We start from the raw sequence: 16,110 nt of genomic DNA, 5'->3' as shown, positions 1-16,110 counted from the left end.
TAAGGACCAGGGACCCTGGAAACAGGCTCACTGATTCTCCAATTCAGAGGAGTCTTGAGGATGAAGGTCACACTCAAAGCTCCTTTATTTGCCTATCTCTTCTGTGACAACTTGAGTAAGGACCTACTCACAGAAGCCCTCTAGCTTCTCCTGTTACAGCTTTCTGCCCAGGAGTGAGGACAAGATTCCTAGTATCACATAAGAGCTTCAGAATCCATGTTGTGTCTTTCCAGGAAGTCAAAGAGGAAAAGGAAATAGCAGAGGTGACTTTGCCCTAACTCCCTGACACTGGCTCCTATCACTTCTGACTAATCAGTTTTCCAACAATGAGAACTTTGCCCCACCACACCAAGTTCCCGCCTACATCTTTTTTATTTAAATTCCTGCCTGGGCAAGGCCTACATATTCTGCTTCCTGTTTTTGAAACGTGGCCATCCTATGTAGCAGCACAGACTTGGGATGAGAGCTGTCATGCCACTGAATCAACTTCATAGCTGGCTGAATGCCCTGGTCTTTGGGCTCCTGCTTCTCCTCCTCCACGTGCAGGGTGAGGTTCACTAAGCTGGCAATGGGGAATGACTAGAGTCAGAGCTGTCAAAATCTGCATGTCAGAGGCTGGGCTTGTGGGAGGATGGCTCAGGGAACATGGTTGAGGGTGGGGGATGGATGTGTGGGAAACAGGTGCCTCCCAATCTCCTAACCAAAGCCCACTGATTTTGTGGGCCCACACAGATCGTCAGAGATGTCTAAGATCACTCCATACTGAGGAGAGAGTTCAATGTAAGGAGCTCTGGAGAGTGCTAGACAATTCTAAGGAAAGTGATCAGAAGATGTTTTTCCTCCTTAGTATATGGCTATGACTGTAACTTCCACTGACCTTTGGATAAGAATGACAATAATCATAAATTCATGTGGCCAAATTGCTCAGAGCGTGTGAGCTCTTTGGCCAGAGAAATGCTCTGACACCTTTCAACAGGGGTAAAAGAAAAGGTTCCTAGCCCTGAGGGATAGAGGACATCCTATACTCAAACCTCACAGCTGAACTGGGAGGTCCCGGGTTTCCGTTCTGTGTGCCATGGTAACAGTGAGATAGGAACTCTCACAATCTGTGGTAACTGATTGCACAAAACTAACCCTGATGGCATCTCTCAACCCACAGGTCAGGACTCATCAGAGGCCAGCCCCATCAGAAACACACACACAGGCCAGGTCCGAGGCAGCCTTGTCCATGTGAAGGACACCAAAATTGGTGTCCATACCTTCCTGGGAATTCCCTTTGCCAAGCCACCTGTAGGACCACTGCGCTTTGCACCTCCTGAAGCCCCTGTACCATGGAGTGGTGTAAGAGATGGAACCTCACATCCAGCCATATAAGTTATGGACCCAGAGGATGTCTGGATCTGGGGTGAAGAGTTTCTCTGAGCTCTCTCTGAGCCATGCTGAAGTCTTTCCTCCATCTCAGCTTTGTAGCAGTTTTCTTCCATTGTGGGAAGTTTCACATGCATTTTCTAACACATGTACTAAGGTTGAGTAGAATGACCTTATCAGTCTCCTGGGTCAGAGATTGGTACCCATAGGGAGTTAGATGCAGATACTATAGAGAGAAACAAAGATAAAATTGTTTATTGGTGAAATTATTTAGGCCACTCCACGTAGTTAAAAGGAGATTTATTTAATGGCGTAACTTACAAATTAAGGGATAGGTAGGTCGCGGGGTCTGGGGAAGGTGTATCATAGTCCAGCGGTGTTCTCTGGAGCTCTGCTTTGTCCACCTCCACCATCCAGGGTCCTGGAACCAAGAGAGTGTTCGCCGATCCAGATCTCGGGTCCCCAGGCGCCTCCCTTGGCCCCACCTTGTAGGCGTGACAGTTGCCGAAGTCTTAATGGGGGTTGGAACTTCCAGAACAAAGCTGGAATGGCTACCCACTACATCTCCCCCTTTTTGTCTAAATAAGAAAGTTCTAACCTAATACAAGACTATATACAAAGGAATGGTTATCAAATATTGTCCAGGAATAATGAGGGATAATGACCTAGATAAGATGGAACTACAACCAATGCAAACAATATCAAGCAAGAAACACATATTAAAATCCAGAGAAGTATAGAGCATAGGTAAATGGCATGTTACAAAGATCATTCCAAAAGGTGTCCTATCCTAAAGAACCTGAATCTAATACTTAATATGTTCTATCTACTAAGTTGTAACTATAACTGCTAGTCTTCAATCCCATCAAAGACCTGAGAAGGAATATAATGGTACCTGAGAAATGGTAGATGGATGCAAGCAACTTTCGGGAATCTTGCGAGAGTAGACCGAAACAACTGGCAGCCTGGACAGTCACCTAATGTTTCTCAGCATTGTTGGTGCATTCAAATTGGCTACAGGCCTAAAGTATCTGACAGACCATTTTCAGAAGCAGGAATTCTGAAAGACCATCTTACCCTGTCTTGGCAGAGTACAGTGGTCGCTTTCCTTGTGTCCCGCTTGTCCAGAAAGGATAGCATTGCATTTGTACTGTCAGCCGTCGAGGCAAGGGCAGTTCTTTGCCCAGTAGGCCATTTTGTGCCAAGAAGACAAACTTCCAAATGGAAATGTCTAGAAGCCCAACGTTCTCTCGGGATCAAATTGGTGCAGCCAGGAGCAATTGTGTCTCACATCAACAGAATTCTAAGTTATTTAAATGCCATATTCTCTAGGTCTATGAAGTGTTTGAAGATTACCTGTCCATCTGACCTATGTATCTGTAAATCTGTATAACCTAACTAACGTAACTATAGAGATGACAAGCATGGGTGACTATAAATCTATAAGTCTTATCTACCGAAATAACCTAAGGACTAAGGCTTCACGTAAACAAGGTAGACAGTCTATAAGCAAGTGTATGGTAAAGAACGATGACTTCAAAATTGTGACAATACACAAGATGTTATAACAGAGGTAGGAGTGTATAGTGTGATATACAATATGACAATAATCTTAAGTATATATCAATATTTATAACAGAGGTAGGAGTATGTAGTGGGATATGCAATATGACAATAATCTTAAATATATATCAATATACCAAATATCCTAAACAGAAGTAGAACATACATAAAGTATGACAGATATAAATTTACATTTGTATCAATATACAAATATTTCAAATAAGAGTAGAAATGTATGTACATTATACCAAGTATAGTTCTGTATTTGTATCAATATACAAATTATCTTAAACAGGAATATAAAAATAGTTTACATTTGTATCAACATATAAGAATCCATAACAGTGCAAATTACAGTGCAAATTATTTAAGGCTGCTATTTTACTAAATTTGTTTACTAGTATACACAATAATCTACCATAATGTCTTATACCTATCCATTCCATTTCTTCTTTTCCTTTTTTTTTAAGAGTACTGAGTTTAATATTTCCTTCCACCCCCAACCCTATAACCATCATCCATAACCCTGAGAATTATGAAACCTAAGGGAGAAGGGGCGTCGTTTTCTTAGAATTGCTTCCTGCTGTTTAGGGGGTGATGTTATCTCTGTTGGGTACTGTGAGAAAGCACAGATAGTTAAATTTCAGTTAGACTAACTGTAGGTTCTGTAGCAAGTCTTAGAGTAATGGGTAAGATTGTCTGAAATTCTGGTAAGAAGTGTAGTATGATGATGATTACCATGGCATCATTCTGGATTGGGTAGAGTTGTTGTTGGGGCCCCATCTTCCTTCTGGAGACTTCTGAGATTGCTATTAGAAAAACTTATTAGTTATCAAAATGGAAGATTTGGATTTAAAGAGGACATAGCATGTAAGAAAGGATTCTGAGAAATCAAGAGTAAGCATGGAGAGAATTAGAATCTAGAAGACAATGGTCCCTTTTTATTGGTTTCCTTCTGTCCCACACCAGAGGGCTCTTCTGATATGGTACTGAAGAATCTCTCAAACTTTTCTTTTAGCAATGTGCTTGGGTTTAGAGAAGGAGTGAGCCAATTCCATCTCCAAAGCCAGCTTGGCTTATAATTGAATTGGAACCACAACTTTTCTATATTGATAGAGAGATAGATGTTAGACAGTGAGATTTTACCGTGTGTAGATTGGTACCAATAGAGTCTTTCTTTCTGCTGTAAACATCCAGATATCCAAGGCCTTATGATTTTTGGAAGATGGGTATTTCCATTATCCTGGAAAGACAAAAACAGAACCCTACCCCAACCTTGATTGTTAAATTTTTCTTACAACTTGTAGAGATGTCACATTGGTGGATGATCTTTTACTTCTCCTCATCAAGGGGTTTCTCCTGTTCGAATCAAATTTTTATTAATTTTGTTGGTATCCATAGCTTTTCTTCTCCTGCAGAAACAAAGGCAAAACCCCTTCCCCAACGTAGAACATATCCAGGTTTCCATTCTGAGGTCAGTACATCCTTGAAATAAACCGGTTGGTTTAGCTCGGGAGTTTTGTCTGTCATCCAATGTCTCTCTGCAGCTGTTGTTCCTTTCTCATCAGCATTGAGAAAATTCAAGGTTAATAAAGCACTATGCAATCTATTTCTAGGAGTCATTGTTACCTGTTGCTGTTTATTTAGCATATCCTTTAAAGTTCGATTGGATCTTTCTATGACTGCTTGGCCTGTGGGATTGTGTGGTATACCTGTAACATGCTTTATATTGTAATAAGCAAAGAATTGTCTCATTTTATTGGAGACATATGCTGGAGCATTGTCTGTCTTAATTTGTACAGGTATCCCCATGATAGCCATAACTTCTAATAGGTGTGTAATCACAGAATCAGCCTTTTCAGAACTCATAGGAGTTGCCCATTGAAATCCTGAATAGGTGTCAATGGTATGATGTACATACTTTAATCTTCCAAATTCTGCAAAATGAAACACATCCATCTGCCAAATTTCATTTCTTTGTATACCTTTTGGATTGCTCCCTGCAGGTAATGGAAGTTGGTTATAGATGGAACAAGTAGGACATTTTTTCACAATATCCTTAGCCTGTTGCCAAGTGATGGAGAAATCCTTCTTCAAACCTTTGCTATTTGCATGGTATTTCTTATGAAATTCTGAAGCTTCTAGTACATTACCTATTAGTAACTGATCAATCTCTTCATTACCTTGTGCTAGAGGTCCTGGCAGACCCGTATGGGATCTGATATGTGTTATATATATAGGATGTTCCCTTTTTCTGATGATTTCCTGCAATTGTATGAATAATGAAGTTAATTCTGTATTATCAGGAATAAATTCAGCAGTTTCAATATGTGAAACAACTCTCTCTGCATACTGAGAGTCAGTGACTATATTGAGGGGTTCTGTGAAGTCCATCAGTACCATAAGAACGGCATACAGTTCTGCCTTTTGTACAGAGCTGTATGGACTTTGTACCACTTTACTTAAGTCTCCTGATTTATATCCTGCTTTCCCTGATTTATTTGCATCAGTATAGAATGTGAGGACTCCAGAAATTGGCTTTTGTCGTACAATGTGAGGAAGGACCCATTCGGTTTTCTTTATAAATTCTATTCTCTTGCTTTTGGGATAGTGGTTGTTAATCTTTCCCAAAAAGTTACTGCAGGCTCTCTGCCAGTATTCATTATCTTTCCATAGTGATGAAATTTCTTCATTAGTTAAAGGTACTACAATTTCTGCTGGGTCCATTCCTGTCAACTGGCGAAGTCTTAGTTTACCTTTTTGAATCAAATCAGAGATCTTTTCTATATAAGTCTTTAATTTCTTATTTGGTTTACGTGGTAGGAATATCCATTCCAATATAATATCTTCCCTCTGCATCAAAATACCTGTTGGGGAATGTCTAGAGGAGAATATGACAAGAATGCATTTAAGTTCTGGATCCACACGATCCACATGTGCTTCTTGAATTGTCTTTTCTACTAGAGCCAATTCCTTCTCAGCTTCGGCTGATAATTCTCTTGGACTATTTAATTCTTTGTCCCCTTCTAGAGTATTAGCCAAATTTTGTAGTCCATCTTTGGGTATTCCCATGATACCCAGTAAGTTGGAAATGCTTCCTAATAACTTTTGAAAATCATTAAGAGTCTTCAATCGATCTCTCCTTAGCTGTACCTTTTGGGGTCTAATTTTTTGTAGCTCTATCTTATATCCTAAGTAGTTAATAGAATCTCCTTTTTGTATTTTTTCAGGAGCAATTTGCAGTCCCCAGTGAGGCAAAACTTTTTTTACTTCTTCAAACATGCTTTCTAATGTATCTAACTTTGGATCACCTAATAGGATATCATCCATATAGTGATAAATTATGGATTGTGGAAACTTTACACGAATTATCTCCAATGGTTTCTGCACAAAGTATTGGCACAAAGTAGGGCTGTTTAACATTCCCTGTGGGAGGACCTTCCATTGATATCTCTTGACTGGCTGAGAATTGTTATAATTAGGTACTGTGAAGGCAAATTTTTCTCTATCATTTTCTTGTAAGGGTATGGTCTTTACCAACAGTCTTTTAAGTCAATAACTATTATAGGCCATTCTTTAGGTAGCAGAGAGGGCAAGGGTATCCCAGTCTGTAGGGAGCCCATTGGCTGAATTACTTTATTAATAGCTCTCAGATCTGTCAGCATTCTCCAATTACCAGACTTTTTTTTTTTAATAACAAATACAGGAGAATTCCAAGGGCTGGTAGATTCTTCAATGTGTTGAGCATTTAACTGCTCTTGAACCAGCTGTTCTAAAGCTTGTAGCTTCTCTTTTGTCAAAGGCCATTGTCCAACCCAGACAGGTTTATTAGTTAGCCATTTTAAAGGTAAGGCAGTTGGTACTTCTGAGAGTTCAACAGCAGTTGTGCTCTGTTTGTGAACAGCCTGAATGGTTGGTGCCTGATTTTTATAGCATGCGATGATATTATTCCTAGAAACATGCATTGATCTGTATTCTTTTTCTGAAAGTGTAGGAATTTTAATCTGGGTATTCCACTGTTGTAACAGATCTCGGCCCCAAAGATTTACTGCTACATTTGCTACATATGGCTTCAGTCTTCCTCTCTGTCCTTCTGGCCCTATGCATTCAACCCATCTCGAACTCTGTTTTATCTGAGATAGGGTGCCAATCCCTAAAAGTTGGACATCTACCTCTTGAAGAGGCCAATTCGGATGCCATGATTTTGGTGTAATTATAGTCACATCTGCACCTGTGTCTACCAGTCCCTCCATAACCAGGCTATTAATTCGAATTCTAAGCTTTGGTCTTTGATCATTTATGGAAGTCTGCCAAAATATTTGTTTTATAGTGTTCTTTGTAAACTGTGATCCATCCATCAGAGCTGTTTTATCATCCATTGCAGTATCGGCTTTTACATTAGGCAGTGGTTTATTCAGTTGTCCTGGAGAGGAATTTCTTCCACAGTGGCTGGGAATGTTCATACTACATTTGATTTGGGGACCTGCAAGAGGCCCCCTGAGGCGTTTCCCGCCAGTAAAGGGTTACCTCGTATATCTATTTTTGATCTGCACTCACTGGTCCAATGTTGGCCTTTGCCACACCTTCTACATAATCCGGGAGGTGGTTGGGGTCTCCTGTTTAGGCTATTCCTAAAAGGAGTATTACTCCTAGGAGTACCCCACATACAGTTTTTACTTATATGACCTGGTGTACCACATTTAAAACATTTGGTAACACGGGGCCTTCTTTCACCTCTGGGATTTGTCTCTCCTATCCAAGCTTCATTACTGTAGTTACGAGACTCAACACCATTAGTATACTGAATCCATTCTTCCAAAGGAGCTGATCTGATCTTTAATGGTGTAAGTATTCTTCTGCATTCTGCATTAGCATTGTCGAACGCCAAGGACTCAGTTAATTCTTTTCTTAATTCTTTATCTGATACAGCTCTTGTTATAGCTGTGTTCAGTCTTTGTAAAAAATCAGTGAAGGGTTCGTGTGGTCCCTGAAATATCTTTGTGTATACCTCAGTTGTTTTTCCAGGTTCTGGAATTTTTTCCCAAGCATTTAGAGCTGCTGTACGGCATAGGGATATTGTATGTTCATCATAAATGGCTTGTACATTCCTGTCAGCAAAACATCCCTCACCAAGTATTTGATCTTGGGAGATCACAAAACCTCTGAGTTTACCTTGTTGTTCTAAATTTTTTGCCTCTTCTCTCAACCAGCTTTTCCACTGTAGCTGCTGACTATATTCTAGAACAGCTGAAATTAACTGATGCCAGTCATCTGGGATGATTCTATGTGAGGTAGACCACGAATTTAACAATTGTTTTACGTATGTGGAGTGTATCCCATACGTAACTACTGCTTCCTTTATATTTTTAAAGTCCCTTGTTGAAATTGGTTGTAATGTATATGTATTATATGGCTCGGGGTGTGTGTCATCCGCTGGCTTCTCATGGATGATAACAGGATAAGCCATTGTGTGAGAGCCATTTGGAGATGTTACAACCTCTATGGTCTTGCCCTTCTGCTTATTAGGTCCCTTGTCATGTTTACTGAGAGTTTCTTCTAAGGCCTGCAAACGAGCACCTAGGGTCTGTTCTAGGGAGTGAACCTCCTCTCTGGCAAGGGACTCCAGATTTCTCATGGAATCATAGAAGTTTTTATGTTCCTCAGAAACACATGATTCCATGGACCTTATCTTATCAATTAATGATAATCTTTCTTCCTTATATAGTGTCTGGAGAGTTAGTGTTCTGTCCATTAAATATTCACATTTATTATCAATAAGATCAATTTTTGGTACGAGCCTGTCTTGTAAATCCTGATTAGCAGATTCCAGAGAAAGAATCTTTTTCTCTAAGGTCTCATTGCTATCCATTAAAGCAGATTCCAGAGATAGAATCTTTTTCTGTAAGCCTTCATTGTTAGTTTTGAAAGCCTGTAAATCCTGGTTAGCAGACTCCAGAGAGAGAATCTTTTTCTGTAAGCCTTCATTGCTCTCGCTTAAAGCCTGTATCAGTCCCAATAATGACTCATCTTTGTTCTTGTTTTTAAACCAGTGTTTGAACACTGTGTGAATTATTACGATGAATGCCAAAATGGTACAGGCCAGATATGCCTTAGGAAGGTCGTATATTTCCAGGAAGATGTCATTCATCATACAGGCAAAAAGGTTTTCAAATTCTTGTGAAGTAATGTTGTCAGCCATATTACAAGAATTACTCAAAATTTGTTAGTCAATTTTAAGGTGTAAAATTATCAGGTACTTTTACTTACCTTTTGTGGTTTTGGGGGGTGTAGTAGCACTTTTCAGCCAGCAGGTGGCGATGGTACAGCTCCAAAGCAGGGCCTGCTGGTGATCTTGGCTGACTGCAGCTTGCTGGAGTCAAGATGGCAGAGCCGAGCCGCAGCTGGCGTGCGTGCACTCAGGAAGCTGGGGAGTGCCTCTTTCGCTGGTCTCGGGGCTAAGCTAGGGAGCTGAGACCGGACTAGCTGCTCCCTTTTTCGGGAATGGAACCGTGTAGGTGTTCCCTGGTTATATGGAACTTTGCAGGCGGGTTTAGGTGCCCGCTAGCCGGGGAGGGGGCTGAGGGCAGGAGCCACCCAGGCTTTTGGAATTTGCCCCACATGAGCGCCAGATATTGGTGAAATTATTTAGGCCACTCCACGTAGTTAAAAGGAGATTTATTTAATGGCGTAACTTACAAATTAAGGGATAGGTAGGTCGCAGGGTCTGGGGAAGGTGTATCACAGTCCAGCGGTGTTCTCTGGAGCTCTGCTTTGTCCACCTCCACCATCCAGGGTCCTGGAACCAAGAGAGTGTTCGCCGATCCAGATCTCGGGTCCCCAGGCGCCTCCCTTGGCCCCACCTTGTAGGCGTGACAGTTGCCGAAGTCTTAATGGGGGTTGGAACTTCCAGAACAAAGCTGGAATGGCTACCCACTACAATTGTTCACAGATTCAAATTAATCCCAGTGTTCTCTGCCACAATGGGAGTGATCTCTAGGCATGAGTTATGTGGCCTATTAAGCAAAGAGTGCCCCTGAATTCAGTAGAATACACTTCAGATCCTGAAGAGTGCAGCATGATGGATATTTGCTAACCGCAGTATCACAGTCAATGTGACACCCTATAGGGCCAGGCACCATTGACCAAGGAGCAAGGATATGTAACTAATTCCCCTTGAAGACAGTGTAGGAAAAAGAAATTCCCTGAGAGTCTGTGTTATTAGGGCAGTAGTATCCACCAATTCCTCTACTACCTGTGGATACAACACTCTAATATTGCAATCTTAGTTTGTTTTTTGTTGCTGTAACAAAATACTGACAAAAGCCACTTAAGGGAGAAAGCTACTATTTTAGGCTGCAGATTGCAATCCATCATGTGGGGGATTTCACAGTGAAAGAGAATTAGAAGAGCTGATCACATCGCATCTACAGCCAGGAACAGAGAGTAGAAAAAGATTGTATTCCTGCTATGCTTACTTCAGTTTTCTATACTTATAAAATTCAATGAATATCACCACATACAGCCAATAATTTGCATAGAGACACCTAGAACTCTCTGTATTCCAGGCTCAGAAAAAAACAACATCTAGGCCCTAGCCAACTGGAGTCCTCCCTAGAAATCTGGCTCTACCCCAACTTTCATGGAGCCTGTGGCCTTTACCTTGGTGGGAAGGGATTTTAGAGAGGGAATATGTGTTAACAGGGCATCATGAAGAACAACATTTAAAGGTAGCTTAGAAAAAATCCAGACTCACATTTGATTTTGGCCACTACACATCTCTTGGAGTATCTGTCTGCTATTTCTATCAGGTGTCTGCAAAACCTTGAAATGATGATTGCAGAGGGCCTGAAGGATATGAAACTGACCCTGCCTCCTATCTCCATGTCTGAGGATTGTCTGCATCTTAACATCTACACACCAGCTCATGCCCATGAGGGCTCTAAACTGCCTGTGAGTATGTGACAATGATCAGCTTGGAGACAGGGTGTGGTTTTCAAGATGATTAGAAGGGGTAAAAACAACCTGAGCTCCATTGCAGTGTGGACTTTTTTGAAAACTCTTCTCCTGTTTGTGTCAAAAAAAGGCCTTCTCAGCGACACTATGCAGCTGAAACATGGGAATGGGACACAGAGCATTAGAGTATTGAGTGACTGAAGGCTTTAGTTCTTTGATAAAACCAGGACTCATTCTACATCCTGAGCCATGCAGAACTACTTAGGTGCTCAAGCCTCAACATTGAGGTTATTAGTTTCCACTTTTGGATTAGCTGTTGTGCCCATGAGATTGGTGATCCTTTCCTTTTTTAATCTGGAGAGGAATCCATGGAGACAGCCCCTCTTTCTTCCACTATAAAGAGTCTGAATAATTATGATATTACTCTCTACACAAAGCCATTAATTCAAACTAAGATGCATGGTAGGGATGGGGACTAGAAACATCCTGATAGGGCTACTAGAAGTTCCTAGCCATGACCAAGGCCCTGAAGTGCTGAGGATTTCTATGTATTTGTGGAGCTGCATAGAGGCACATCAGTTGTCTGCTACTCTAGTAAATAGTCTTGCAGAGTTTGGGCTAGATAGGAGCTTCCTGGCTCTTGACTTTTCCAGGTGATGGTGTGGATCCATGGTGGTGCTCTAATTGGAGGAATGGCTTCTCTGACTGATGGATCCATATTGGCAGCCATTGAAGATGTGGTGGTGGTCAATATACAGTATCGCCTGGGTGTCCTGGGCTTTTTCAGGTGAGTCTAGGACTCGGCTGAGCAGATTCAGCTCAGAACCTAGAACAGCCCTTTGAACAATGTCTCTTTCACTTCACAGCACTGGAGACCAACATGCCAGAGGCAACTGGGGCTACCTGGACCAAGTGGCAGCCCTACGCTGGGTCCAGCAGAATATCGCCCACTTTGGAGGCAACCCTGACCAGGTCACTATTTTTGGCGAGTCAGCAGGTGGCACAAGTGTGTCTTCACATGTTTTGTCCCCATTGTCCAAAGGACTCTTCCACAGAGCCATCATGGAGAGTGGAGTGGCCCTGCTGCCTGACCTTATCTCTGACACCCATGAGATGGTCTACTCTGTAAGTGCCCTCAACCGTAATAGTCCTAGTCTTCTCCCTCAGCCTTCATGGTCTGGTACTCTGGTCTTCTGTTCAGTGGGGAAAACAATAGTCAGGAAAACAGTTTCTTTCCATTAATTTTGAGAAACACAGGGGTTGAGGGGTTAGCCTCTTCTTGCCTCTACTTCATACTGGATGGCCAGGCTATCTCACCAGCAAATTGCTCCTAACAGCTTCCATCACTGACCAAAAAAAAAAAAAAAAAATACATCTGCTTTGGGAGATGGCTCTGTGGGTTTTTAAAAGTGCTTGGAGTGCAAGCCTGTGGAGCTAAGTTTAATCCCCCAAAACCACAAAAGCCTGGAGATAGTAGCATGTATCTGTAATTCCAATGTTCCTGTAGTCATGTGGGAGGCAGAAACACGGGAATCCCTAGATGTTCACGGAGCAGCTTAGCTAGTGTAGGAGCATTAAAACAAGAAGACCGCCTGTCTCAAATAAGGGGATATCTGTGAAGAAAGGAGACTTTGTCCTCTTACATTCACATACAAACATTGGCACATTTAGTCCTTCTCTCATACACGAAACACAGATAGATGGGTGAAGTAAACAAAACTACTCTAAGCAAAAAACAACAATAAAAACAAGTATGCAAGTTGAAAGGATATTGCTTGCTGGCTGTCTTCTTTGAGGAATAGGACAAAGGGAACAATTTATATTTATTCCAATCCACACACAACACACACACACACACACACACACACACACACACACACACACACACACACTAGTGTGGTAATCAGGCCAACAGTATCAAGTGGGAATTGAAAAAATTCTTCTCCGCACTTGTTCCCTTTACAGACGGTGGCCAACCTGTCTGGATGTGAGGCCATGGACTCAGAGGCTTTTGTGCACTGTCTGAGAGGCAAGAGTGAAGCAGAGATTCTGATCATTAATAAGGTAGGTAGAATTGTGTGTCCTGGAAGATCTAGTCAGACTTTGTGTCCTTTAACTCTGTGTATACTATAAACACCAAGATAGGCTAATCCAAGTGTAGATTCTCTTCCAGAGTGAGCTGAGCACCCGGAGGCTAGCAAGAAATAAGAAAATGATGGTAGTAACTCAGTGTATCAGCCTATGTATTTTATTGACCTTCAGCATTAACTTTTTATACCCCTCAGGTTTTCAAGATCATCCCTGCTGTTGTGGATGGGGTGTTCTTTCTGAGGCATCCCAAAGAGTTGTTAGCATCTGTGGTTTTCACCCTGTCCCCAGCATCATTGGTGTCAACAATGATGAGTATGGTTGGACCATCCCCATGGAGAGGCTCAATTACAACCCTCTGGGAGTCTGGAGACTCATATGTTAAGCAGTGGGAACTCAATACATCTCTAATCCAAGTCCATCAGATCCCACACTTCTGCCCCCCAGGTCATGGGCTCTGCTCAGACAATAAAGGAAATAACAAGAGAGAACCTGCAGGATGTTCTGAAGAATACAGCAGCACAAATAGTGAGATACCTCTGGTCCTATCCAAATAGAGAGGTCCCTTATATCTCATTCTCAGACAGCAACCCTATTAATGAAGGTCAGTATATATGTGTGATTCGGTGTGGGGTGACCTCAGACAATGAATCTTTTTGCCTATACCCTATTTGATCACAGGCCCCATTCTCCTCATACCAAAGGCTGTTGCCTATGTAACCAACAACATGACTAGCCTCATTCTTCCTGATCTCCTTGGTGTAGATGCTGCCTCCTGAGTGTGGTGACCTGCTAATGGAAGAGTACATGGGGGACACTGAGGATCCCCAAGCCCTCCAAATACAGTTTACAGAGATGATGGGAGACTTCATGTTTGTGATCCCTGCACTCCAAGTAGCTCATTTTCAGCGTGAGTATGTCTGTAACAAGACTTAGGGGAGCGACTCAGAGATATAGGTCACTGGTAAGCACTGTAGAGCAGTGTGGTATCCAGGTCTCACGTCTAGTTAAAGAGAATGTCATCTAAGTATAGAAGAGAAAATGAGTTGTGGGTAATCTATTGACTTGACATAACCATTCAGCTGGGAAGGCCATGAGCACTGTTTTGCCATGGGCTTTTCCACAGCTAGTGCTCCAGCTTGGAACTTCCTCTCCCCTTTAACATTTATGATTCCAGGTAACTTTAGATCAAAGTACTTTGTCACCGAATATGTATCAGAAAAACTCCAGGTGTGGGGTCAATAAGTCACTCATTGTCCCCACCTCCAGGTTCCCACAACACCGTCTACTTCTATGAGTTCCAACATCAGCCCAGCTTCCTCAAGAGTCTCAGGCCACCCCACGTGAAGGCTGATCATGCTGATGAGGTTCCTTTTGTCTTTGGGTCCTTCTTCTTTGGCATGAAACATGAGTTTTTCTTATTCTCCTTGAGCAGATGGAGGTCTCAGATGACACCTCAGGGACTCCTGAGCTCTTAGTCTATTTGAGAAAAACTAGGTTCTGGGAGATGATAGAATCAAATGTGTGCCATATCATAGCCTAAAAAAAAATCAGACCAAGATTAGAACCTGGACCTGTCCCAGTCTAGCCTGTGATGGAGATGACAGCACATTGGGGCTCGAATTCAATTAGAGGCATGCGTGGATGTTAGGTATTGTATAGTGAAGAAGGGAGGTGTAGCTAGAGTTTTCCTGCCTGGCCCACAGTCAGGACAAATCTTTGTCACCCGCCAGTCCCACAGCTGCTCAGATCCAACCAAGTAAGCACACAGACAGATATTGGTTACAAACTGTATGGCTGTGGCAGGCTTTTTGCTAACTGTTCTTATAGCTTAAATTAATCCATTTCCATAAATCTATACCTTGCCACATGGCTCATGGCTTACCAGGATCTTCACATGCAGCTTGTCATGGTGGCGGCTGGCAGTGTCTCCCTCACCCAGCTTCCTGTTCTCTCAATTCTCCTCTCTGTTAGTCCCGCCTATACTTTCTGCCTGGCCACTGGCCAATCAGTGATTTATTTATTGACCAATCAGCAACACATTTGACATACAAACCATCCCACAGCAGGGAGGTAACAAAGCTGATAGTTTCAGGTCTGACAATAGTTGGGACTGTGAGTTTGAAGCAGTTGTGTGTGGTGTCATGGACTTCAATATTTATTTTTCTCATGACTCCAGTTTTCCTCACTGAGGAGGAAGAGCTACTGAACAGGAGGATGATGAAGTACTGGGCCAACTTTGCAAGATATGGGTGAGAACACACCTCTCTCTCAACCTTCTCTATATGGGTTATAGGGATATGTGGGTCCCTACAGGTCTCCTTTTGGGGTGGTTGTCTCTTTAGCATTCACGGATCTTCCATCATATTATAGTTTCTTCTCTACTGGATAGCATGCTTTTTAGGTGTCAGTTACTGGTCATCTCACAGTGAACAGGCTCATGAGCCATCATGTACAGTTCTTTAGATTTTGCCTCTTAGATGTAGACATAAAACAGGTCAAGTAGTCTTCCCCCACATGAAGCAGAAACTAGTGGGTGACACTTGTATCCCTATATCAGGACACTTATTCCACCAGCCCCTTTAAACACCAGCCTAATTGTACCACTGCCATGACCCAAATCAGGGGGTTAGTCTTTGGATCAGAGTGACCTCACCCTTCTCCACTGGCTGGCATATCCACAGGAACCCCAACAGTGAGGGTCTACCCTACTGGCCCATGTTGGACCATGATGAGCAGTACCTGCAGTTGAACATCAAGCCTGCTGTGGGCCGAGCCCTGAAGGCCAAAAGACTGCAGTTCTGGACCAAGACTCTGCCCCAGAAGATCCAGGAGCTAAAGAGATCTGAGAACACGCACAAAGAGCTCTAGTGCCCTGTGTGAGGAATGGTTGTGGGCTTGGCTGCTGAAGAGTGTTTGGCTGTAATCTCAGGCTCAGCTCTAGTTCTCTCTCCAGACCGCACCTCTTACAGAATCGCCAGAGTACCCAGTTCTGCATTCTCTGTGGTGATGGCAGCTGCTCTTCCCCTAGGGCTGAGAGCTGCTCTGGACCCTGCCTACCATGGTGGGACATGGGCCCAGCTTGTGTAGGATTCGTCATCACCCCACCGGGTGCCCGCAGGGTATTTGGGCCCCCTC

The 16,110-nt window shown here is 42.6% G+C and overlaps 1 pseudogene; it reads left to right on the top strand.

Annotated features, from left to right (window-relative positions):
- The first annotated feature begins 471 nt into the window (after positions 1 to 471).
- Positions 472 to 15,877, top strand: LOC131910705 (acylcarnitine hydrolase-like; annotated as a pseudogene).
- Positions 15,878 to 16,110: the final 233 nt, after the last annotated feature.

The sequence above is a fragment of the Peromyscus eremicus genome, chromosome 5 (genome assembly GCF_949786415.1).
Source record: "Peromyscus eremicus chromosome 5, PerEre_H2_v1, whole genome shotgun sequence".
NCBI lineage: Eukaryota > Metazoa > Chordata > Mammalia > Rodentia > Cricetidae > Peromyscus > Peromyscus eremicus.
This window is presented reverse-complemented; position numbering and strand designations above follow the sequence as displayed.